Below are 16,767 nucleotides of genomic sequence, written 5' to 3' on the forward strand. Positions count from 1 at the left end.
ACCAACTGAGCCACCCAGGTGCCCTATTTATTATGTTACATAAGAACTAATGTGTCCATTGAATAAGTATTTGGCTGTCAGGAAAACCAGACTTTGGGAAAAATTAATTTTAGGCATTCTACTATTATAAAAATATTACAGGCTCAATGGCAAGTTTTTTGGTTTTATTTATTTTTTGGTTCTCCTTGAAAAAAGTGGTAATTCCTGTCTTCTCTCAACCTGAGCTAAGTTCCATGAAAAAGAATTATTCATTAAATCAGAAACACCAAAGGTATGAAGTGGCTCCAATATAGTTGCTATTCTCTGTTCCATTACCGGGATGAACAAAGGACACCCTTTACTCCAAACATCAAAAACATCTGTCCAGTAGTTGCCCTGCTGAAAGAATATAACTTATTTCTAGGCAGACAAATACATTTCTCCATAGATTGTGTGAAACTCTAGGAAATGAGTTCAAGGACTAAAGGAGTTACCCTTTCTTGAATAACTGATCTTGTCTCAACAAAAAATTTTGCATACGTTCATTTTCAAAATATACTTTTCTCTGATTAGGAGACTTAGTTATACAAGGGTGATTTCTAGTTGAAAAGTAAGGGTTTTCAAATCTAAGACAAACCAATCGCCCCTCCTTAGTTCTTCCTTTGAAAAAGTAGCTGTTATTTGTGATGATGAATTTATTTATTTTTTATTTTTTCCAATATATGAAATTTATTGTCAAATTGGTTTCCATACAACACCCAGTGCTCATCCCAAAAGGTGCACTCCTCAATACCCATCCCCCACCCCCCCCTCCCCCCCACCCCCCATCAACCCTCAGTTTGTTCTCAGTTTTTAACAGTCTCTTATGCTTTGGCTCTCTCCCACTCCAACCTCTTTTTTTTTTTTTTTCCTTCCCCTCCCCCATGGGTTTCTGTTAAGTTTCTCAGGATCCACATAAGAGTGAAACCATATGGTATCTGTCTTTCTCTGTATGGCTTATTTCACTTAGCATCACACTCTCTGTGATGATGAATTTAATAGGAGCATCATTGTTGGCTTTTGAAAGGACTAATTATGGAAAACGGTACAAAAAAAGTAACATTTCAAACTGGAAAAGTAGAGATTTAAAGGCTGATTACATCTATCCATGTGCCTCTTATATTCATTGTCCCCTTAGCTCCTTCACAGCCACGCTCCAGTGTGACTTTCCATAGCCATAGTGCTGCCAGTGTCCTTGCACATGCTGTGAACCTTCATCGGGGGCACATACATTTCTTCTCTCCCTTTAAATGTCACCAACTCCTGTTTATCCTCCTTAGGTTTCAGTGGAAATGTCACTTCCTCTGGGAAGACTTCTCTTTCATAGCTTTTCTGGGCTCATCCCCATTCTATACTGCATCATGATTGTCTGTTTGTGTCTCTCCTGAGATGTTAGGTTCTTTTTAAATTCTTTTTAACAATTATTTATTTTTGAGAGAAAGAGAGCATGCGTGGGAGAGGGGCAGAGAGAGAGGGAGACACAGATTTAGAAGCAGGCTCCAGGCTGTGAGCTGTCAGCACAGAACCTGACATGAGCCTCGAACTCATGAGAGGTGAGATCATGACCTGAGCTGAAGTTGGATGGTTAACTGACCCACTCAAGCGCCCCTTGAGATGTTAGGTTCTGAGGGCCAGGCCCAGCACCATTTCTGCATATTAGAAGTCCCCAACATTTATGAAGTCATCGTATGGGTTTTGATTATTTATTTTTTGTTATTATTATTAAGTTGTTTAAAGATTTAAATGGAAAGGTTCATTATAAAAAATGAATTAACAAGTTTCAAAGAAAATGTTTTTGGATGTGGAGTTTTTTAAGGTTGTTCAACAATTTTAAGTTAGATTTTGTTAAACTTAGGAGATAATTAGATCTAAACCTCAGGAAAGAAGTTGTGTGTACATAAAATGATTAGAGCTTCTCAGAGAAACTGAATTTTTATGATTTTGCTATTAGACTTGATGAGACAATAGGATTATCTAAAAACTGAGGGTTCAGTGCTATCTAGTGTCAGCTCTCTAGCACGTGGAGAAGGAGCCCAAAGATAGAGACCTTCCTTTTTTTTTCTTTTTTAAAGATATTATTGATATAAAATACACAGGACAGACTAGCAATAATAAGAAGCAAATTTCAATATATCATTCACAAAAAGGGACATTTTCTAACTATCAGCATCCTTTGTGATTTGTTTTTGACAAGCACCTATACATACTCTTTTTGGATTTCTGTGTCCAAATTATGGCTTTAGACTGTAATGGAGTAAGCTTGTCAATTTGAAGTTAGTACTAAGAATTGTTGAGAAACTAGGGAGAGGTGATATTTCAGCCCCATTAATCTCTGGCATTATCTCTGCTTCCCTCACTGACAACAGTTCTCCCTTGGCAATTATTGAAGACCATCCTTCACTTGTTCCTTAATTCTTATTTTTGAAGATCAGTTATTTATTTTTTATTTAAAAATTTTAAAAATGTTTATTTATTTTGAGAGAGAGTGATAGAGGGAGCAAGCAGGGGAGGGGCAGAGAGAGAGAGAGACAGAATCCCAAGCAGACTCCGCACCATCAGCAGAGAGCCCAATGTGGGACTCCAACACACTAACCGTGAGATCATGACCTGAGCTGAAATCAAGAGTCAGACGCTTAACTGACTGAGCCACCCAAGGGCCCCCAAAAGCAGTTACTTTTACCAGCACTAAGCAGGACTGTTAGAGGGAATGGGATAGACCCTATGTAGACCTGGCCCCTTAGAAGGAAAAAAGGGTCACTGCAGATAAGCCTCAGGGAAGGAAGTGGGGGACGGAAAGAAGCCAGGGAAGGCTGTGTGAGGAGATCAGCCACCTATACCCAGACTATTATTGTTTACCCAATCACCCAGGAAGATCTCCCATTAACCTAAGGTTTCTGTGTCTCACAAGAAATAAAACCAAGCTAACTTCAAGATCTCTGTAAGAATTGTGAACAATATGAGCCATCCTTTTCTTAATTCTTAATGATTGGAAATTTATAAAGTACGGTACTTAAAATATCTTTACCCAGGTATCACTACAAAAGCTATGACCCCCTCTCCCCCAACAATGTGTAAGAAAAGAAATATAGAAGGATTTTATGGGAGAGGGGAGTGGGGTAATACTGGAAGGATTTTGTGCTACAGAGGTGTCCAATTTGAGAAAGCATGATCACTCCTGAGATTAACCTAGAAGAAAATTCCTCCTAGGTGGTGTTTGTATGTCTAGTTTCTTGTGGATGCAGAATGGCTTATGCTTAGAAAGAGAAGTAGAATTTTAAAATTATTCATAAATTTATCTCTGAGGGCACAAGATTTGCTTTTTTAAAAGCACATTTAATGTAATATTCATTTAAATACCAGTCTTCTAGGAATATGAGCCACTACGAAGTATGTAGGATTTTGCATTTAAAAATTTTTTTAGGGGTGCCTGGGTGGCTCAGTTGGTTAAACATCTGACTTTGGCTCAGGTCATGATCTCACAGTCCGTGAGTTTGAGCCCCACATGAGGCACTGTGCTGACAGCTCAGAGCCTGGAGCCTGCTTTGTCTCTCCCTCTCTCTCTGCCCCTCTCCTGGCTTGTGCTCTCTCTCTCTCTCTCTCTCTCTCTCAAAAATAAACATTAAAAAAATTTAAAAATTTTTTAAATTAAATTAAATTCATTTATTTATTTTGAGAGAGAGGGGGAGAGAGAAAGTGCAAGCAGGGGAGAAGGGTAGAGGGAGAGAGAGAATCCCCAGCAGGTTCCACACTCAGAGTGCCTGATGTGGGGCTCCATTCCATGACCCTGGCATCATGACCTGAGTGGAAGGCAAGAGTCAGTCACTCAACCAAGAGAGTCCCCCAGGCCCCCTGCTCCCAGAGTGTGTAGTTTTGAAGATGTTTCAACCTTAAAGGTTATTTGGGGGATATTTACCAATGTCTATTGTTGGGTATTGAAAACGAAGAGGAGTTATAGACAAAGCAGTGTAGACAGTTAAACTTCAGCTCAAGTCAAGTTCTAACTTCCTGTGTAGTGTGAATTAAGCAATTTTATCTCTTTGAGCCTTAGTTTATCTATGAAATAATGTAGTCAGACTCAATTTTTTTCTCTGATGTTCTCTTTTAGTTCTACAATCATTCGATTTCAAAAAAAATTTTCAAGTTTATTTATTTATTTGGAGAGAGAGTGCACATGTGAGCCTTAGCAGGGGAGAGGGGTGCAGAGACAGAGAGGGAGAGAGGGAGAATTCCAGACAGGCTCCACACTGTCAGCGTGGAGCCTGATGCGGAGCCATGACTTGAGCTGAAATCAAGTGTCTGACACTTAACTGAGGTGCCCCTACAATCATGGGATTAAGAGAAAAGAGATTCTATTTTGTAATATTTGAAAGAACCTAGAAGTTACTACAAAATTAAGTACAACTCATGCAACTTAATAATCATGATTTCTTGTGAGAAAAACAAATAGACTTAAGTGACATAAGCAAGTTCTAAGTAAGTAAGACTGCAACACAGGGTTTCTTAGTTTCTGATCTGCCATTTTCCATCACAATCTAGTGGTGTGTACTTTGCCCTGAGTGATAAGAGAGTGGGAATGGCTTTCCTGACCTCCAATTTCTCAGCTAGCAATGTCTGATTATTTTCTCCATCAAAGCTCGCCATCACCTAAGCCTTGAGTCGAGAGACTGACAAATCACTAAGTATAGGATTTAGAGCAGATGGTCACAACCAATGCAGGTTACCAATATATTCTGTGTTCAAACAAGTGCAGATCTTCATGGTATAGTATCAGTTGGCTATTTTGAGTCAATGTGAGCTCTGGTCACTTTAATTAACCCTCATATTTAGCTGAGATGAGCTTTGGCTTTATTTATTAATTCATTTTGCAGAACACGGCACACAGACTTCCAATGTTTGCCTAGGTTGCCAAGTGCAGTGTTGTATGACTTCATGAGTATCCCATGCAGTGAAAATTCTGTCAGTGGGGCTTTAAAAAGGGGTCTGACTTCTCACTGATGTGGATTTTCGGTACACCTAACACTTGGAGCCTGATTTTGTTTTATTGAGATGAACATGGATCACATAGGTAATAGGTTGATTTTCAGCATATGATTTATTATATATCATGGCCAACTTCACTAAATATTGAGCAATCAAGCTGGGAAAATGTTGATACTTTTTAAAAATTATATTCAAGTATTCAAGGGGGAGAGGCTTTATTTGTAATTGAAATGCAAGGAACTTTACCCTTGCATGCACTGACAAGAATGTAAAATGGTATAGACACCATAGAAAGTTTGGTGACTCCTTGAATAATTAAAATTATCATATGATCCAAAATTATCACATGATCCAGCAATTCTACTCCTAGGTATATATTAAAAGAATAAAAAGCAGGGACTCAAATAGATACTCGTACCCATGTTCATAGCTGTATTTTTCACAATAGACAAAAAGTGGGAACAACCCAAATGTACATCAACAGAAGAACAGATAAACAAATTTGGTGTATATACACATAGTGAAATACTATTGAGCCTTAAAAAGGAATGAAATTCTGGGGTGCCTGGTTGGCTCAGTCACTTAAGCTCAGGTCATGATCTCACGGTTCATGGGTTGGAGCCCCACATCTGCTATCAGCACAGAACCCAATTCAGATCCTCTGTCCTTCCTCTGCTCATTCTCTCCCTTTCAAAAATAAATAAATGTTAAAAAAATATCTTTTTAAAAAGTGTTTATTTATTTTTGAGAGAGAGACAGAGTGTGAGGGGGGGAGGGTCAGAGAGAGACACTGAATCTGAAGCAGACTCCAGACTCTGAGCTGTCAGCACAGAGCCCGATGCAGGGCTCCAGCTCACAAACCCTGAGATCCTGACGTGAGCCAAAGTCGGGTGCTTAACCAACTGAGCCACCCAGGCGCCCCAAACTTAAAAAAATATCTTATTAAAAAAAAAAAAGGAATGAAATTGTGACAATCTTAGAACATGGATGAACCTTGAAAACATTACATGAAGTGAAGGCCAACTATTGTGTGATACCAGTTATATGATATACTAGAATAGGCAAATTTATAGAGACAGAAGGCAAAATAAAAGGTAGTAAGGGCTGAGAGAAGGTGAATGAGGACTTATTGTGGAATGGATATAGAGTTTCTGTTTGGGATAATCAAACAGAGCTGGAAATGGGGGGGGGGAATAGTTTCAGAACATTGTGAATGAATGTAATGCTACTAAATTTGTACACTTATCAATGGTAAAAATGGCAAATTTTATGTTATGTATATTTTATCATGCACACACACACAAACTTCAAAGAAAAAGAAATGTAGGGCCATTTTCAAATCTTGTTGTATTATGTCCTGTTTTCCTACCTGCTTCGTGGATGCCTCATTCACCACAGAGAGCTTCTTGGTGTGGGCACAGTGTGCTTGAAGTTGCCCCGAAAGATGTAGATAGGTCAGAATCCACTGGTTTTGCTACCAGGAGGCTTGCTTTTTACATTTGTTAAAAATTTGAGGGTGGGTAGGTGAGAGAGAGGTAGTTTAAAGTTGGAAAAGAGTGCATGTTGGACTTACCATCCTAACAAGAAAAGCGTGCTTTTGTGGCAAACCGAAAGGCTAGGAATCCAGGGTGATGAAATACAGGCCTTCCGGCCCTCGCTCTGTTCCTGATTTCTGGTTGTGGGAATCTGTTCTGAATCCAACTGCAAGTGGAAAACCCATCTTTGGCTGAGCAGCAAGGGAGGCCCTCCTGCCAATCCCCTAAATGTGTTGCTGAAACTTTGGCCCTGGGAGGATGGAGCTGAGGCTGTCTTCCCAAGATCTGTGCAGCTGTCAAGGTGGCTATGATGGGACTGTGACTGGCCTCTTCACTACATTTTGGCAGTGACCTTGAGACCTGCCAGCTCACAGCAGCTGTCTTGGTTCTTTCTCTCCTGCCACTGTTGCCTGGCCAGGGGGCTTAAGGGGAGGGAGCTGAACTCCTCTGGCTCTGCCACTCTCAGGGTCTGGCAAGTTCTGGCTCTGGTGCCCAGCTCTCCCAGTGCCTACCACCCACTGGGCACAGTGGCGGTCCAGGTGCGTGAGTGTGGGTGGCTGCCTGTGCCACCTCTGGCTTCGCTCCCAATTCCTGGGAAGTGGGTGGCCCCGACTGACCATCAGCCTGCTGCGCAGACAGGCTGCACGTGGGGACCCACTTGGCAGCTCCACCGGGAGATGCTCGGTGACAGCTGATGATCTTGGGAGACAGAGGAGCCAAAGGTGCCCCTTCTATCCCAAAGGTCTGAGCCCACCTTGGGACAGTAGGAATTTTTTCTGGGAAATGAAGGTCACCAGAAATGTGCAGAGCAAGAGAGAAGTCTTTTTTTTCTCCAGCCACTCAGAGTGGCAAGTATATTTTGTAAACTCCTCCCCTTCTCCTTGTCCTCATCCTGTCCTTTTCCTTTTAAGTGGCTTCATTAGTATTTTCTAATCCGCCTTTGTCATTGGACATTTATTGACAGAAATCAAATTGCTGTGTTTCTGGGCAAAGCGCCTGCTGCAAAGAGGTGTGGTTCCCGGGGAATGAGACACGCAGCCCAACAGCTGAGCCTACACTGTCCTCACATAACCTCCCTGCCTTAAATATCGCCAATATTTAGCCTTGCCTTATAAAGTAAAAATGCACAATACCTTCCAGAGTTTCAGCAAGCCCAAATGCCCCCCTCGGCTCAGTTATATCTCCTGTACGTTGGAGGCAGAACCGCGCACCCCTCCCCCCGCGCAGACCTGCCCTCGGAGCCGCCAAGAGGTTACTAATCAGGGAGCCTCCGCCATCGATCCGATGGCGGAGACCTGGGGGATTTGTGTGCATTGTTTTTGCTGAAGCCTCCTGTGATTTCGGCGCGACCAGATCCTCTGCAGCGCACTCCATGTCGCAGCTTGTGGCTGCCTGTGTCCTGTGGTGAGAGCGGAGCCGCACAGGAGATCCTTTGTCTAGGAAGGCTAGCAGAGAAGATCACTTTGGAGTTGCTAAGCTCTGCATTGCCATTGGCTGCACTCTTTGTGGGGCTGTTTTTGCAAAAGGCATGCCCAGCACGTCTACAGTGCTGGCAGGCCAGGGCTGCCTTTAAACACCATGATAATAATACCAAAAAGCAGTTTGCAGAACTGTTCCACTGTAGAGGCTTCCTCTGCAGAAGCAAGCAAGATGGCTACCTCGTGGGCTTCGCTGTGAAGAATGCAGAGGCTAATTAAGACAGACTTTAAGGGGAAAAAAGGGTATTTCCCTACTTCATCTTTATGCAAGGCTTTTTTTCAGTGACTTTTAAAGTATACATTTTACATAAGCTCTTTAGGTTCTGCCTAGCAAACATGTTGATGATTTTAAATGGTATAAGTAGTTTTCTAGAGAAATAGCCAAAAAATTTGGGGGGGTGGGAGCTAATTTTTTTTCTTAAACGGAGGCTCATTTTGCAATTTGATTTTTTTTAGGTTATAAAAGAAAACAAGAGGCCCCAGAGGGAAAAGAAGCCCAAAGTTTTAAAGGTAATCAGCTATTGATTAAATCATATTTAATTTTTTTTTCCATTTCATATAGTATTTTTCTGTCACTTAGGAGTAAATTTGCAGTACAGTGGATGTGAATTCTCCCGGATTTTCAGTAGATAAATGAATTTTCACTCAACTAAAGTGTTTTCTCTTTTCTTGATGTGCTGCATAATGTGCATATTAGCATCCTTTATTTTCAACCACACACAAGTCTCCAGAAGGAAAAGTTTATATGCAAAGTGTTGTGAATAAAATTTGTTTTTCCTCTGTAGATCCCTTTGTAGCATCTGCATTTGTGGTGTTGCACCAGTGTGTAAACTTAAGCTCTTAAGGAGAGAGACACTATTTGAAGTTGACAGCTATGATCCATTGTGATTTTAATAGACCTTCCATTAGATACTATTTTAAAATGTGTGGTTTTTCTTTCCAAAGGAAAAGGTCCTTAGAGGTTTTAGTTCAACTTAAAATGTGTAAGCCATTGAGATCAGCCAAATTGCTTAATCCCAAATTCTCACTGTATCATTTTTAATTTCGGGCTTCATAGAGCTGTAGGAATATGCATGGTTTCATTATTTTCAATAGTTTGCCTAATGAGTATTTAGTAGTAACCTAATTCAGCTATAAGCTAACAGTCTGTGTTATGAGCTTTGTACAGTATTTAGAAGGGTTAATTTAAAAGCATATGGCTTACTAAAAGTTCAAGGCTAGCTTTAGTTCAGTAAATGGGTGCTTATGGGTTAAAGGTTTCAAGTGGTATATTGCTATTTAAAATGTAACCAACCTGAGCAAGTAACCTTTTTAAATCATAAAGACATATTAAGCAATAAAACTTAACTGGTCTTTAAAATTATATTATGTATATATAATTAAAAATATTCTAAACCTAATCTTAGCTTTTCTTTTGCAAATAAAGTTTTAGCACTCAAAGAGGAACAACATGTTGAGCTATGGATGTGGCAAATTTTTATCTCATTTGCTTCCCCAGTTGTGTGCCTTGAAAATGTTATTACCATGGAGAACCAAACCTTGCATTGCTTTCAAATTTGTCTGACCACCTTGAGTTTCTGTTTCCTGTGTGTATATGGCATTGCCATGTACATTTTCATCAACCAACAAGTATTTGTTTAATATTTACCACACAGTCATCAGTGTTCTAGGCACCGTGAAATGAATGAAATTGCTTGGCACAAATTCTCATTGGGCCTGGACAAATAGAATACTGGTTATTTTCAGGGTAAATTAACCCCTCCTGTTTTTCTTCTGCATGTTGATTCGCTCACCCCCTCTCACTTCCTTCCCTTCCTCTAACTATAGAATTAATATCATCAAAAGCCCTGATTATATTTCTTCATCTCTTCTTACACTTTCTGGGTTGGGTGTATCCATCTTAGGTGTTTTGTCTTCAAATCTTCAAGTGAGAAATTGTTTTAGTGCTGTTGTTAAAATGGCTCTCAAATTTGCAGGGGGTGGAATGAGGGTATAGGAGAAAGAGGTCAATTACATGGACACACTAATATAGACTAAGCTTGGTAGCTAAAGCATCATCTGCCTTTGCTAAGAAGTAGAATCGGGCTTTGGAAATACTATTTAATTCTATGTTTATTTTGTTAGTCTGTGGGTGTCTTGTCACCTGAAATAAATTTCAGAAGTAAATATACTGTGTGTTGCTTTTTTGAATCATGGCAATGGACTCTGACTTATTTTAAAATAAATGCCTGTGGGTGGCTGAATTTCATGGGCCACGGAAAGCAGAACTGAATTGTTGCTCACTTTCCTCTATCTATCAATTGTTGTACAAGAGTAGGGAAATGCCCTTAAAGGAAAACATAATAATTTCCCCCTGATGTTGGCATTTTAAAATGTTTTCTTCAGTTTTCTGTTGGCTGTAATGTATTTTGTTCTCCAAAGAAAGCTTTGTTTCTTCGCTCCACAGTAGAAATGCTAAAATGCTGTCAGATTTTCGTTTGATATGGGTAAAATAAGTAGGATATGGTACAACCCTGAAGGAGATGTTAGGAAAACTGAATCCATACTTGGGGAGGGAGGGAGGGGGAAGAGCACAACCTTCAGTTTAAAGTTTTGTAGGTGAGGACTTAGGGTTCCAGCAGGCTGCTACCTGGGAGAGTGGTGACGGGAGTCTACAGGTTACAACTTGGTCTCCTTTTGTAATTGGCTCTTTGCATTTGGCATTGTGCCAGAGATCCAGTCTGCTTGCTTTGACTCTGGCCTCTTAGATCTTCAGATCTCCTGGGTCCCCTGCTCTTTGTCAGGGTAGATGCTGCAGGCATCCCCGCTGATCTTCACTTTCATTATCTGTGGAGAAGCAGTTGGATAGGTGAAGAGTCTGATTAAGGAAATTGGGTGCAGACTTGAAGCTTGTCCATCCTACTCTGAACTTGCCAACTAAATATTGAATCCAGTTGTGGGGCTGAAATTGCCTGGTATGTCTCATACCTCTAATTTTTAAGCAATCTACTATCTATGTCGATAACATATTTATTCTATTGTAGTTCATAATTTAAAACTGTAGATGTGACCTCCAATCCCTGCCGAGAGAGATAATTTCCTCTAACTGAAATAAATGACAGTTTCTGTCCAAAGCACTCATGGCCGGAATGGGTATCAGATGATGGGGGGGGGGGGGGGGGGGGCTTGGCACAGATGCTTGCCCCCACTGGTTCTGGAGGACAGGTTCCAACTGAAACCCTATTGATTATCACTAGAGTTGCTGTGATATATACATGGCAGCTTATTGGCTGTGCTGTAATTGTCTCCTTGACTCTTGAGCAAGCTAAACGTATGAAGTAATTTCAGTGATTGATTCATAATATTGCACTTGTGAATGGCATGACTTGGAGCTCTGTTTGGTAGAAACATTTACATGAATAATCTCAACTTGGTGTGTCAGAGTAAAAGGATATATTCCCTTAAATTTTCTTAAGAGAAAATCAATTTTAAAGTAATATCACTTTGGTTAGGTTACCAATCATTGTCCCTGGGAAAAAAATCAGATCGCACAGTTATTTGGGGGTAGTGAGGGGGAATTTAAAAAGGGAATTGTTTAAGAACTATAAGTAAGATTAAAGAAAAAACTAGGGATGTCAAAGCATCCCAGGGTTAGTGACAGCAGAGAGTTCTCACCACCCATAGGCCTGGAGAGACCAGCGTGTGGGAGCAGGTATCCAGGCATAAAGCATGACTGGAGTGGAAGAGATGGCGCAGGGCTTTGTTGTGGATTTGGTAAAGGGATGTTTCTGCAGAAATAAAATTCTTTGGGTTGGGAGGTAGGGGGGTTGGAAATAAATACCCTGCCCTCCAGTTTCTTGCTGCTTTCATTGGCGGATCCAATCAGAAGCCAAAAGGGAAGGGAGCATACGGATAAAATATGTCCCAGTGAACCTCCTGTGGCATGTGAGAGGGTGTATAAGATGGAGTATGGGCCTAGAGGGGCAAACAGAACATATTCAGCATCAATAGTGACCATAGGGACAGTATAGTAGGGTCAAAAATAGTACTAGAGCCATTATTACATAAGAGAGTAACATTAGGCAAAGCTGGGTGAAGTGTATATAAGCAACCCCATACAGTGTTTGCAACTTACTGTAAATCTAAAATCATTCAGAATAAAAAGTATGGGCATCCCTGAGCATGGGCCACATTTATACCTTCTGTAATTAGACACACTCTTTCTAGGCCAATAAGGGATATTTTCTAGCTATTTGATTACAAAATATCATCAAAGTAGTATTTGGAAGAACTGAGTGAACAAATTTAAAGAAATGTCAGTGGATATTAAACCAGGAAACTGTCTACAGATTATTTAGAAAAGAAAAAATGAAAGCTAAGTGATCTTCCTGCTAGCTTCTACACTGGCAGGCCCTACTCTTCACTGTTTCCTTCCTTCCTTGATGATGCTGATAAAGGAAAAGAACAAGTGGGGGGGGGGCGGGTGGGGGGGACATAAGACATGTATCTCACTAGGAGAGAAGAAGATACTCACATATAGCTACTCTTAGGTCTTTAGGAATTATGTTTTAAAAGGAGAATAAATAATAAATCATATTCATACATGGTCTTGATTTGCAAGACATAGTGACATTCAAAATATCTAGTACCGTCATTGTCTGGCACATAGTAAATGCTCAGTAAGTTCAGTTTCCTGAACAACATCATTTATATCCAATAAATATTTTCTTAGCATTTACTAAATGCTGGGACTACAATGGTGCACAAGACCAAAATTATTTCTGCCCTCATAGAGGTTAACTATTACTTAGGGAAGGCAGGCAAAAAAACAAAACAAAACAAAATTAAAGACAAATGAAAAAATTACAAATTGTACATGCTTTGAATGAAACAAACAAACAAAATGCCAAGCTAGGGAAATTTACTTCATTTGTAAATTGTTACCTATACTAGTGCTGAAAAAAGTACCAAATTTGATATCATTGAGTTACCTTGTTTATTTTTAAAACCCATTAAGCTAGGAGACAAGGAAGATAACAACGTTACTAAAACATTTTCTCTGCACACTTATCTACAACTTTGTTTCAGTTAGTAAAAAAAAAATCTTAGTAAACTTTTCTTAACTGTGGTTATAATGTAACATTCTATGATTTATAGTAACATGTTGCAAATTTAAGTGATAGATCACATGCGGAGCTTGACCATTGTTCAGGAAAAAAAGCATGCCATTTTGATAGTCTTTCATAGTCTTGTGCAATGAATCCCGGTCTTCTGAATATAATAGAGCAGTGCGGAAAAAATTCAGAGTGGGTGATGACAGTATCCGCAAAGCAATACTAGCTTTAAAAAATCCGTATAAATTATAAGAAGATAATCTCAGATACAGGACAGTCATATAAATTTAATTATTTAGTTTAATGATTCAACACATGGTCCTTATTTTCCTCATTATGTCATAAACTGGCAAAAATTGTCAAAGATGTGTGCTCATCCAACAGTGTTTATTCACATGATCAAAGGCACACATGGGGCTTCTGGTTTGCATACCCAGAAATTGTAATATAGCATTTTGCCCAGAGATGATCAGACTGATTTCAGGGCTGGGTTCTCACTAAGCCAAGCTCACACACAGTCAAATCATTCATTTATTATTGGAGCACGTACATTTCCAGTGACTCAAGGCCCATGTTCATTCTGCAATTTCTAGGAATGATCCCAAAGAATCAGTGAATAAAAGCCAAGTGGGGTGAATGGGCTTGAAGAAAATTTCATTCAAGCTACCAGGAAAAAAAAAAAATCTGTTGAATTCTTCCTAGCTAAGAAAAGAATATATACCTTGTTTCTTGAATGTTTATGCTCATTTGATACTGTGTTTGTGTTTTGATAGTGCTGGACTAGAATGTATTCTGAAGAGTCAGATAAAAAGAGCTAAATAAAAAATATTAAATTTTTGTTGAAACGTTACTAGTATTGTAATTAATTTTCAAGTGTAATTAATTTAATGCCCAAAATATGTTCTAAAAATGTTTATTTAAAGATTTGATGATAAGATTTACCTGCCACAGTGGCCTAAGCAAGAGAATAAAGATTATAGAATCTTTTTTTGACTTGTTCTGATGATTTATTGTGGTTATTTTTTTAGTTTTTAAATTTTTTAAGCTTTATTTTTATTTATTTTGAAAGGGAGATAGAGAACAAGTGGGGGGGACGGGGCGGGGGACAAAAATCCCAAGTCGGCTCCCCACTGCCAACACAGCTCAATGGGGGGCTCCTACTCAGGAACCGCGAGATCATGACCTGAGCCAAAGTCAAGAGTTGGACACTTACCTGACTGAGCCACCCAGGCACCCCTGATTTATTGTTTTAAAGGCTGACTCTGAATCCTTTTTGAACTAAAAGCAGGACTTTCTGCATGTGACAGATTTTAAGAGAAGAGATGCTGTAGTTTTATCATCTATTTTTAAAAATTACTGATGTCATATGAATTTGATTAAAACACATGTTCTTTTCATGGTTCTAAGGAACCAGATGTTAAACAATAAACTTATTATAGGGACCAGGTTATTTTAAATAACTAAATTGTTTAAGTATTATATATTGTGTTTATTTAATTTTAAATATAGTACACACCTAAACATACCCACATAAGATCATAGGATTGTTGTAGAGTTAAATTAATTATTTAATACATGTAAAGTGGTGGGGCGCCTGGGTGACTCAGTCAGTTAAATGTCTGACTTTGGCTCAGGTCATGATCTCGTGGTTCCTGGGTTTGAGCCCCGTATTGGGCTCCGTGCTGACAGCTCAGAGCCTGGAGCCTGCTTTGGATTCTGTGTCTCCCTCTCTCTCTGCCCCTCCCCTGCTCATTCTCTGTCACTCTCTGTCTCTCAAAAATAAATAAACGTTAAAAAAATTTTTTTAATACATGTAAAGTGGTTAAGACAGCATGGCATATAGTAATTTATCAGTATATTATTAGATCTGAAGGTGTAATGTATGTTACTAAAATTACTGAGTCTTTCAGAAAATGTGTACTTTCTTAGCAGCATATTCACTTCATTCTTTTATTAAACCTGGGCACCTGGGTACTTGGGTGACTCAGTTGGTTAAGGTCCAACTTCAGCTCGGGTCATGATCTCATGGTTTGTGAGTTCGAGCCCTGCATCAGATTTGTTGGTGTTGGGCATAGATCCTGCTTTGGATCATCTGTCTCCCTCTCTCTCTGCCCCTACCTTCCCCCTCAAAAATAAATAAATATTTACAAAATTATAAAAAGAAATATATAAACTTATATCCCAGAAAGCCTTTTCTTTCCTTGTAAAAATGTAATTTCTGCTTTTTATCATGAGGAATATCAGAAATAAGACTTTATTTGTTTATTTATTTATTTTTAAATGTTTATTTATTTTTGAGAGAGAGTGCAAGTGGGAGAGGGGCAGAGAGAGGGGGGGAACAGAGGATCTGCAGAGTGCTCATGCTGACAGCAGACAGCCGGATGTGGGGATGGAACCCACAAACCACAAGATCATAAACTGGGCTGAAGTCCGATGCTTAATCCACTGAGCCACCCAGGTGCTCCAGAAATAAGAGTTTAAACCTTGAAAGCACTAAATTTCTCTTTCCCCCTTTATTTATAAATATATTATAGAATCAAGTATTCTATTAATAAAGCTAGAATATCATCAGTATGAAAAATAATCTCACACTTGATGATTAGTTTGAATTATAGAACTCAGGTACAGGGGCACCTGGGTGGCTCAGTTTGTTGAGCATCTGAGACTTGGTTTTGGCTCAGGTCATGATCTCCCTGCTTAGTGGGTTCCAGCCCTGCAACGGGCTCTGTACTGGCAGCAGGGAGCCTGCTTGGGATTCTTTCTCTCTGCCTCTCACTCTCTGCCCCTTCCCCACTTGTGCTGTCTCTGTCTCTTTCAAAATAAATAAACAAACTTAAAAAAACACAACTCGGGTACAAAGACAAAGGTAGATGGATATGAAGACATCTGAAGCAGAACATAAGTGTTAGTGATGTTTCCAGGTTATGTATCTTTTAAGCCTGTTTTCTTACAGATAAGAGTCACATAATAAAGTTCTCACTAAATTATCAAAAAAAATATCTTAACTATCTGAAAGTATTTTTTCTTAGAAAGCAATGTTTTCACTTAATATCCTATGTATTCATTCTACTTTAGAAAAAGACAAAGTTATCTAATTTTCAATTTTTGAAATAAGCTTAAAATTACTTTAGACAAAATAGGAAAAAACATATCGAAATTTTCTGAGTATTTAAATGTTGATATCATAAACATTTAGTGCTTTTGATTACTTTTCATTTTTGAACATACAGTTACAGTTCATGTTTGAACTGTGTATCTCCTGAATCAGCGGCACCCAAAGGAAGGTACGTGACCTTTAATGTCACATAGCCCTGAGTTAAGCTCTGCATCTTCTTCTTCTATTTACTATATGACCTAAGAAAAAATTTTTTCTTAGTGTTTTTATTTATTTTTGAGAGACAGAGCAAAAGCTGGGATGAGCTAGAGAGAGAAATTTTAAGTGAACTCTCTGAGACACATTTTCATTATTTGTAGAAGGGGAGCAGTAACTAATCTACAGGATTATTTGGCAGCTTGCATAATTTTTAATTTTCTTAATTTATCCCATATGTAGTTGATCTTCCATAAATGATAGCTTTCACCATCATTATTGTTTTTGTTATGAGAACAATCATAACTTTTAGGCTTAGAGCAGCAGTTAACTTTGTGGTCTCCAGAATATCT

The 16,767-nt window shown here is 39.1% G+C and overlaps 1 protein-coding gene across 1 annotated transcript in view; it reads left to right on the top strand.

Moving 5' to 3' along the window:
- Positions 1-8,472: 8,472 nt before the first annotated feature.
- The window catches only part of LOC125932682 (methylcytosine dioxygenase TET1-like), an 89,317-nt gene continuing 81,022 nt past the window's right edge, over positions 8,473-16,767 (top strand). Inside the window, exon 1 of the mRNA XM_049645154.1 lies at positions 8,473-8,521. The gene's annotated coding sequence lies outside the window, so the exon portion shown is untranslated. The remainder of the gene's footprint in view (positions 8,522-16,767) is intronic.

The sequence above is a fragment of the Panthera uncia genome, chromosome D2 (genome assembly GCF_023721935.1).
Source record: "Panthera uncia isolate 11264 chromosome D2, Puncia_PCG_1.0, whole genome shotgun sequence".
Classification (NCBI taxonomy): Eukaryota; Metazoa; Chordata; class Mammalia; order Carnivora; family Felidae; genus Panthera; species Panthera uncia.